The sequence below is a fragment of the Octopus bimaculoides genome, chromosome 28 (assembly GCF_001194135.2).
Source record: "Octopus bimaculoides isolate UCB-OBI-ISO-001 chromosome 28, ASM119413v2, whole genome shotgun sequence".
Lineage (NCBI taxonomy): Eukaryota > Metazoa > Mollusca > Cephalopoda > Octopoda > Octopodidae > Octopus > Octopus bimaculoides.
The window spans coordinates 8,867,163-8,875,638 of NC_069008.1; the positions used below are offsets into that span (position 1 = coordinate 8,867,163).

Sequence of the window (8,476 nt, forward strand, 5' to 3'; positions counted from 1 at the left end):
GGGTCTGGGATGGCAAACGGAAGGGCCGCCTGAGACAGCACACACTCTAGCTACACTAGTGGCTGGATGTCTTGTGTGATGCAGTTCTTCGTCACCTGACTTCACAGACTTTAGTTCTTCGTTGCCCAGGTTCACATCGATTGTAGTTCTTCATTGCCTAACTTCACACCTCCTGGTCAACTGACCAATGTTCACTCATCAGTTTATAAGTCCACCTCACAGTAAAAGCATGCCAAAAGTTAATAAGGAAAATGTGCATCATGTTTTAAATCAGTCACACAATCAATGGACATTATTCCTCATTAGAATTAAGTATAGATCCTTTATTTATTTTCTTTTGTAGAACTAGAACAGTATTGAGTAGAATCATTTTAAATTATATTTATCAGATTAGTTCTTCTATTTGCTACAGATGATTGCCTACCAAACTGTGATAATATTATGCAGCTGTCACAGTAACTAGAATTTTATTTCCTCCTTCATAACACTATTTTGTTTTTCCACACATTCACTTGTGCAGGATTGCAAAAGCACACCCAAGGAGAACATGTTCCAAAGGCCAGAAACATGTTAAACTTGCAATAAATACATCTGAAGTAAAAGCTTTTCATGGACCCTTAGAATACTAACATGATCTCCAATTTACTACTTTGCTTGTGTGGACCCTCAAAACACATAGACGGACCTCCAGGGGTCATATGTACCCCAGTTGAGAACGACTGCTATGGAATAACTGTAGCAAGTGATTAAGAAAGCCATATGGAGCTCTAATACAGAAACTAAACAAGGAACGTCACAAAACCAACAACCTAAATGGAAGAAAATAACTCCAAAAATTTGAGAAAATTTGGTATATTTTATGCCAAGGTATATAATGTTGCAATTAGAGGAAAAAGTGGAGCGACAACGTATAAAATCACGTTAAAAATATATAAAAGGATATTTGTCATAATCTATTAAACCTTCTGATCACATAATTAAATGAAATTGGAAGATTAGTATGGGTGCCTAACACTTTTGCGTAAGTATGTATTTATGTATGAATAAGCCGACAATAATCTCTTCTTACTCAATCTGCGAGAAATAGCAGCCAAAACTCGCTATGTATGAACCAACAAAGACTTTCACATGACAGCCAAACAGGGTGGAAACAGTAACCAAATTTCCCTTAATGCACGCCCTACTTGACTTATGTATGTATGTATAAGCCAATGAGAGATGTCTGGACTGTAGCAAGAGCTGTTAGAAACAACAGCCAAATCTCTTTCATATGACACATACTGTAATATGTATATATGCACCTATGAGCTAATGGGTGAAGCTTCTATACGGTAGCTAGACTTCATAGAAACAGAAAGCTCTCTCGAATCACACCCTCCTGACTGATGTATGTATGTATATATGTATGCATGAGCCAATAAGAAAGACATCTACGTAGTAACAAGAGCTGTTGGAAATAACAGCCAGATTTCCCTCAAATCTAACTCTACCGTCTTGAGAACAAGGAAATGATATATTGGACACTGTAGTTGGATATAATAATTAAGACCACTTGTTTTACTTATATTTATACACAATTTCATCAATTCAAAGACATAATGGTCGCGGCTGATGTACCTTTGATCACAACTAGTTATTTTAGCGTTGGAATTGGTACCTTGTTTTATTGGCCCCTGAAGGATGAAACACTATATCAATCTTGGCGGGATTTCAATACAGAACCTAAAGGCATTTTGTTCGACGCTTTAACGATCAAATGATTTTGCTAAATTCCACTGCTGTTTTTAACTGTAATTATTAACAATTAAAAAGCGATTAGCAAAGTTTCAAGTATGGTATTCAATAATTAATGAACAATAAATGACATCCGGCGTCATTTATTGTACATATTAATGTATTGAATACCATGGCCGTAGTCTAATGACTGACACAAGTAAAAGGAGATACACACACACACTCATGCCAATACACATAAATACATACACAACATCCAGGACATCTTATAAAGATGGGACACGTTTTAATTGTTGTGTATTATACATACACTTTCCTCATCCTTATGAAACATCCTATCTATATATATATATCGATGTGTTCATAACGGCTAAAGCAGAAGATTTAAATTTCATACATACATAATACAAAATACTGGAGCCAGAATGATGTTTTAGTTATCTCTTCAAATCATCGAAGAAGAGTCAAGGAGGGAATGAAAGAAAGAAGCAACAGGCAATGGAGTGACAGTGCAGCAATATGCAGTGCGGTGCAATGTAGTATATCAGCAGTAAGTGATATTGGAGACGAAGAGATGTTATCACAACTTTTGGTGCCGAAGTTGCTGTTATCAATGAAGGAAAGAAAGAAAAAAGTACCGGAAGTTAAAGGGAGTGAACTCAGTGTGTCAATGTTAGAACTTCAATGAATTTGGGACGTTTTGTAATTGTTCTGCAACAAGTTCTTTAGATTGATACTATTTAACTTCTCTGAACAGTCCTAATTCAGCAGACGATATAATCAGAGATGTCCCAACTATTTCAATATCAGTTACTATATTGTGCAATGTGGACTCGTCTTTTATCTTTTATTATCATCATCATTGAACGTCCACTTTCCATGCTAGCATGGGTTGGACAGTTTGACAGACAACTGGTAAGCCAGGAGGCTGCACCAGGTTCCGATCTGATCTATGGCTGGATGCCCTTCCTAATGCCAACCACTCCAAGAGTGTAGTGAGTGCTTTTTACCTGCCACCAGCACGGGTGCCATTGATCTGACACCGGCATCAGCAATGATATGATCTCACTCGGTTTGACAGATCTATACAAGCACATTAAATCACCAAAGGTCTTGGTCATCTATCACTGCCTCCATTAGACTCAACACTCGAACGGTGCGTTTTCTTTTCAGCAATTAGAATGTGGCCATGCTGGGGCACTGCCTTGAATTTTTAGTTGAATGACTTTTTTTTATTCTTAAACCTAGTACTTATTCTATCAATCTCTTTTGTCAAACAACTAAGTTAAAGGAACATAAACACACCAACACCAGTTGTCAAGCATTAGTGGGGAACAAACACATAGATACACACATGCGCGCATATATACGAAAATAAGAAAATAGAGAAAATTAAATTAATAATTATTTATTAATTACAAAATTGGACATCATGGAAAAATTAGGGTGAATATATATTCTTTTATTCTTTTACTTATTTCAATCATTTGACTGTGGCCATACAGGAGCACTGCCCTTAGTCAAACAAATCAACCCCGGGACTTATTCTTTGTAAGTCTAGTACTTATTCTATCAGAATCTCTTGATGAACTGCTAAGTTACGGGGGACATAAACACACCAACATCGGTTGTCAAGCAATGGTGGGGGGGACAAACACAAATATATTATACATATATATATATATATACGACAGGATTCTTTCAGTTTCCGTCTACCTGATCCACTCACAAGGCTTTAGGCAGCATGAGACTACAGTAGAAGACACTTGCCCAAGGTGCCATGCAGTGGGACTGAACCCGGAACCATGAGAGTACTCTTGCCCTCTTCCACTCTCCCTCTGTCTCTTGTTCTCTCCTTCTGACTGGGTAACCATGTATCTCCTTTACAGCAACACACCTGTTTCTGTCCTCATTCCTTCTCTCTCTCTCTCTCTCTTTGACTGGGTAACCATGTACCTCCCCTACATCACGACACCTGTTTCTGTCTCTTTGTCACACTCTAACCTTTCATTATTCGGCACAAGGTCACCTCCTCCAATGCCCTCTCCCCTCTCAAAGGATCTTTGTCTTGCAAGTTACTGAGTGACCCTGCCAGTGCTAGTGCCCTCGTCTTGATTGTTGCTTTCACTATGTTTTGGCTGTTGCACACTCCGACCTTCTTTAGGTGTCTTGTGCTGAAATCGGTTGTTGTATTGGAATTTCAAACCTAACCCTTTATTTGGTCCACATTTATTTGATCTCTGCATTTTCTGACATAACATTTTTTGGATCATAACATTTTTCATTAATGTTTTACGTAGTGTTTTTGGTACGGAAAGACTTTCAAACTTCGTATACTTATCTATTTTGTGTTATAGAACAGAAAAATATTTTTGTATTCAAATTTATTTCATGTAAAAAATTGTCTTATTTCGATAATTTCAACCAATCACTGACAAGTATTCAGTTGTTTACATTTACTCCTTTGGCTGATTAAGCGATGTAAAGCGTATTTAATCTCCATACCTTCGTTTTATTTGCTTTTTTCATTTTAAATTTGCTTTAACCCTAACCCTAACCCTAACCCTAACCCTAGGGTTAGGGTTAGGGTTAATTGTTTCAGAATCGTTTGTTTATGTAGTCGGCACTTAATATATATCGGCTGAATGGACGTCAATGATTGGTTGAAATTACAGAAATACGACAACTTTAACATGGACTAACTTATGGATTTCTTTTTTTTTAAGAAGACTAAGAGAAAAAGATGTTTTATATGACACATTCTACCAGTGTTCCAAGTTTCAAAGTGTTTCGTTAATGAAAAATGTGGCCCCCGTTTTAAAAAAGATCCCATTTTTTTATTCAGAGAGTGCAATGAGAACAGTAAAGTTACCGTCTCAAGTCATGTTGACTCATAAGGGTCAGTTTCTCGGTTTCCACGGCATATAAATTCCCCACCTGGACAGAACGCCAGTCCCTCGCAGAATTACTCATTTTTGCCCGCTGAGTGTACATGAGCAATGTGAAATGAAGTGTTTTGCTCAAGAACACAATGCATCACCTGATCAAGGAATCAAAACCCCAATTTTATGATCATGAATCCAACACCCTAACCACTAAGTCATGTACCTCCATGAATGAGAATAGTGCACCCCTGTAGATCAAATAAAGAGTTAAGAAGGCTAGAGTATACAACAACTGAAATGCAGTGAAAGCAACAATCAAGATGAGGACACCAGTGCAGCTAATGGAAATTGTGAGTATGGCATTGCTGGTGCCATACTCGTAAGAGACAAACTGTAGATGGGGATTCTTACTGCAGACTAGTTATCAAATAAGTGGCAAAACAGGGACTTCTGGTTTGGTGGCAAACAAGACTCAAGATTAAATGGCAGATCATGCTCTCTTTCACATTGTAGATGATTAACACAGAATAAACAACACTTCCTGTTTGTGGTTATTTTTATATATAGCTTAACAAAATCTGTAAGTGTACATAAATTAGGGTACAGATTCTACATGAGTAAATATGCTGTACCAGTGGAGAGCCTATTTTGTTTTTTTAATAATAAGCCGTGGGCGAGGGTATTTCACAAATACTGGGGTTAGGAGACTGATACTCATTAGTTTGAGGACCATAGCTTTTGAGGAGGATTTTTAATAGCCAAAAATTTGAGAGTGAAGGCGTGATGCTACAACTGACAAATGTAGTTCAAAGTTCAAAGCAACACTCGACATTTTGTCTGTATAATAATCAGTATATATTACAAGCCATGGCTGAGGTCACAAAGCAATGCTTTGTGGTAAGATAAAGTTTTTCTTGATATCTTTTATCTTTTTACTTGTTTCAGTCATTGGATTGTGGCCATGCTGGGGCATTCATTTGATCAAATCAACCCCAGTACTTAGCTTTAAATCTGGTAATTATTCTATCCCTTTTGCTGAACTACTAAATTACAAGGATGTAAACAAACCAACACTGGTTGTGAAGCAGTGTAATGGGGACAAAAACAAACACACCCATATCAGGTCGAGTAAAAAGTAAGCAACGTTTTGAACCATGAAGAATTTGTACCGGGTTTTTGCTGAGTTTTGAAATTTTTCTAAACATTTTTTTGCAATTCTATGATAATACAGGCACAGACATGCCCAAATACATTAATAAATTAACATTGATGTTTTTTTCACCATTACTACAATCATTTGAGCAATTTTGCTATTCAACTTCAAAAAAGGATGGAAAGCAGATGAAACTGCTCGCAATATCAACGAAACATTTGGTGAGGAAATAACCAGTGAGTGGTCAACTCAAAGATGGTTTAAACGATTTCACAGTGAGCATTGTGGACACCATATCTGTCATCGATAATGGTCAATTAAAGACCGTCATTGAGAAAGATCCACAAAAAAACCATTGGAGAACTGCGAAAAGAACTTCAAGTTAGCCAGAAAACTACCTGCAATCATTTGCATGCGATCGAAAAATCAAAAAAGCTCAACAAATAGGTACCACACAATTTGAATGAAAATCAGAAAATGCACAGATATGAAATTTGCTTGTTGCTTCTTCTCCATAACCAGACTGATCCATTTCTCGACCGTATTATAACTTGCGATGAAAAGTAGATTCTGTACAATAATAAAAAAATGTTCTTTGCAGTGGTTGGACCAAAATGAAGCACTGAAAACCTTTCTTAAACCCAAGTTCTTCAAAAAGAAGCTTATAGTGACTGTTTGGTGGTGTACTGTTTGACTCATCTGCTACAGCTTCTTATAACCCAGAAAAACCATTATAGCAGAAACATATTGCCATGAAATTGTCAAAATGAACAAAAAACTGCTACTCCTCCATCCCAGACTGGTCAACAGAAGAGGGCCAATAATTCTTCATGACAATGCTCGACCACACGTTTCACTAATGAAGCTCCAGAAGTTGAGGGAACTTGGCTACGAAGTTCTTCCCCACCCAGCTTATCCCTCAGGCTTTTCTCCTATCGACTACCACTTTTCCAAGCACCTTCATGGTTTCCTGCAAGAGAAGGAGTTCAAAAATCAAACCAATGCTGAAAGTGCATTCAAAGAGTTCATCAGCTCCAGAACTCCAGATTTTTATGTTACCAGAATAAACAAACTTGTAACTCGTTGGCAAAAATGTGTTGATTGTAATGGTATTTACTTTGATGAATAAAATTTCTGCATTGTTAAAATATATTATGATGGATTTCTTATTTCAAAATGTTGCTTTCTTTTTACTCAGCCTGATACATATGTAGCGTACACTCAAGTGAAATTCCTCTCCTTTCTATTATATATACATACATACGAGTGAAGTAGATAACAGCCAGCCTTTTGCCACATTTTGGACCCCATTGTGTCCACTACTCTGATTGGTTGGTATTGGCGCAATTTGTCTCTTGCTCTAGCACGCGCCAATATGCAACCCAACCAATCGCAGCCTTCAAATAAGGTCACATGTGACACCCTTTTTTCTCCTCAGCTTTGAACCTATAACTCCTTATAAAAACCAAGCTTCTCCTCGTCTCGATGTCTTTTCGGTTCCATACCTTTTAAAGTCTAGCCTCTGACCACACAAGACACCGCCAGTTTCAGTGACAACACAACAGCAGCCACGTTATTCGGTGACCTCCATCTCCATCGCCACCATTCTTCCTAATGTCAACATCTCTCTACGTACACAACTCAACAAGCAACTCACCCGGGTTACAACACTGCACTGTTCATGAATTATTTCACCATGGATCAACAGTGAATATACAACCTGCGAGAACTCCTGTACCAAGTAACCCAGGCAGCAGCATCACAGCCACAACTTCATGTGCGACATGTATTGCAACTGGCTCTGCATCATCGGCACAACTTCTTATAAAACTATCGTGTACAATTGACTACAAACTGGTATTTATCATTCTTGTGTCTATGAACTTACTCCTCACTTTGATGGCTATAGACTCTTTCACTGTCTCTTCTTCATCGCCATCCTTGTATGTTCTTAACGTGCATACATTTATGCCTACATACGCACACATACATCTTATTCTTATGACGGCCTGTCTATTATTCTGTATATATGACGCACACACAATCACACATGTTAACATATCAATAAATCTTCTCTTAAAGATTCTGCCCAGTTGTGTCTCTTATTTCCCTCTGGCACATATATGCATTGTTCTATTTATATTTATTGTATCGACGTGTGATGTACTAAGGAGCCATTCTTGTCACCTCGCTTCACACGGACGTCACAAATCGGTGACCTGTTCCAGTTCCTTGAAACTACAAAAACAATTATAATGGGAGAAGGAGATACTCCACAGGTATCATAAATCTTCCATTCCATTATACATAAATATATACAAATGTATGTATGTGTAAGGGACGACCGTGCAAACTCAAAAAAAGGAGAAATGGTGACGAATGGACAAACAGAGGACTCCTTTTATTTAAACGTGTCACACGGTCGAACATACAAATATATATCAAAGATGATATACATGATATGTTATGCGACGATAACATATGTGACCAGTAATGAAAGACTACAACCGTATTAGATGAATAACAGAGATATTTATTATAGCGTTAAAGATGTATGTCTGTGTGAGAGTGTGAATGCGACATATAATAACATAATCAAAGACAGGCCGTGATACAAAGAAAAGTGTGTATGTGAGTGATACATGTGTGTGTATGTGTATTATTACAGCAGATAGAAAGAGAGTCAGTAAATGACACGTGAGCA

The 8,476-nt window shown here is 37.5% G+C and overlaps 1 protein-coding gene across 1 annotated transcript in view; it reads right to left on the reverse strand.

Annotated features, from left to right (window-relative positions):
- LOC106872327 (peptidyl-tRNA hydrolase 2, mitochondrial) overlaps positions 1–2,369 on the reverse strand; it is a 47,921-nt gene extending 45,552 nt beyond the window's left edge. The window contains exon 1 of the mRNA XM_014919274.2: positions 2,136–2,369. The gene's annotated coding sequence lies outside the window, so the exon portion shown is untranslated. The remainder of the gene's footprint in view (positions 1–2,135) is intronic.
- Positions 2,370–8,476: the final 6,107 nt, after the last annotated feature.